Source organism: Chanos chanos, chromosome 15 (genome assembly GCF_902362185.1).
Source record: "Chanos chanos chromosome 15, fChaCha1.1, whole genome shotgun sequence".
Taxonomy (NCBI): Eukaryota; Metazoa; Chordata; class Actinopteri; order Gonorynchiformes; family Chanidae; genus Chanos; species Chanos chanos.
The window spans coordinates 15,306,697-15,308,446 of NC_044509.1; positions in this window are offsets into that span (position 1 = coordinate 15,306,697).

The window sequence follows — 1,750 nt, forward strand, 5'->3', positions numbered from 1 at the left end:
TCCGGGAGCTCTGGTTTCCTCCCACAGTCCAAAGACATGCAGGTTAGGTGAATTGGAGACAATTGCCCCGAGGTATGAATGTGTTTGTCTGTGTGTCTGCCCTGTGATGGACTGGATACTTGTCCAGGGTGTTTCCCCGCCTTTCGCCCTATGAGAGCTGGGATAGGCTCCAGCACCCCCCGCGACCCTAATCAGGATAAGCGGCTTAGATAATGAGTGAGAGAGATTTTTTTACTGTTTGTTTATGAACACTGTAATTCTCATATTTCAAGTAATACTGATCTCCATTTCTTTAACATCAATTACAGTCCCACACTAATGTGTCCATTTGTCCTCTGCTGTAATGAACAGGTACAGATGACAGACAGGTCATGTAAGCCATGGGTCACTCAGTAATTGGAGACAGATTCATGCTGCTTGTCTCTGACAAACATCATTTAGTTTATCAGAGGTATATATTTCATTAGATGCTGTTTCAGACCAGATATGCATTTGTTCTGCGTCTGAATAATTCCACATGCTCCATAGATGTAGGGCCATTTGTGTATTCTGAGTGTTATGACCCTGAGTCATAAATGGTCATAAATGTGTACTATTTTGTGTGCTGTTGTTTTTCTCCCCCTGCCTGTGTGTGGTGCTGTTTCCTCCCCTGTCTGGTGTGTTTTCCCCGTATGTCTCTCTGTGTCTTTAATGTATTATTCTGCAGGTGGCGATCGGGGATTGGCCCACAGTCGACGGTGCCGGTTTTAAAAAGACGCGCCATCCAGATGCCGGTTGCCTCTCGTTTGTCCTGGCCACTTTGTCGTTTGTGAATCAATAACTTGTTGTGTGTGTTTTTGAGAAAGATTTGTTGTGTGTGTTTTGGAGAAAGATTCGTCGTATAGTTTGTAAAGCTTTATTTGTGTGTTTGTGATTTTTGTTGTTGTAAAATAATTGCAAATAATTTTCGTATTAACTGTTCGGGTAGTGGTAGGGGGTGGGAAGCCATTTTTGTTCGCTCTTCTTTTCTCCTGTTTTTCGTTAGGGAGTTAGGGAAGAGTTCTGTATTTTCTTTTCTTTATTTTTGGAAAGTAGTTTATTTAGTTTGGGAAATTTAGATTGTTTGGTTTGTTGTTTTGGCCGCGCTCACCCCCAAAGCTTTTTACTACCACCTGTAAATAAATCACTTTTTGGATTGTATTCGCTGGCACGGGTCATCACTGGGTACAGGAAAAGGGGGGGTCACTTTTGTTATGCTCGGTAACCCCTAGGCTGGGCATAACATGAGACTTTGCACAGTCTATTAATCTTTAAGGTCTCTTAAGTGTAGCAATTTCTCTGTCTATATATCTGTATAATTGGTATGCGTCAAAGGTCTGTGGGCAGTGGCTTTCCACTGTTCTCAAAACCCCAAACTTCCTCTGCTGTAAGTGTTTGTGTTAAGCCACAAATCAAATAGATGTCAGAAGAGGATGATTCTGACAACAGCTGTTGATTTCCTCTCAAGGTGTTGGCATCTACAAAAGCTGAGCAACTGGACATTGACCAGCCCTTGCCTTCTATGCCTCTTGCACATTGGATTCTAGTGCTTCTATGGTAAAGTGTGCAATGAGCTCCAAAATCATTTGCAGGTATGAATTTTAACCAACCAGATTCTTGGCTATTCTCCTGCCACTTGCAGTAAAATCTGCATTTTCCCATGACAACGTGTTTGTGTGCTTGCTAACTTAACATGGAGGTAGCCTAATTATACCTAGCATCCTCAATCTCA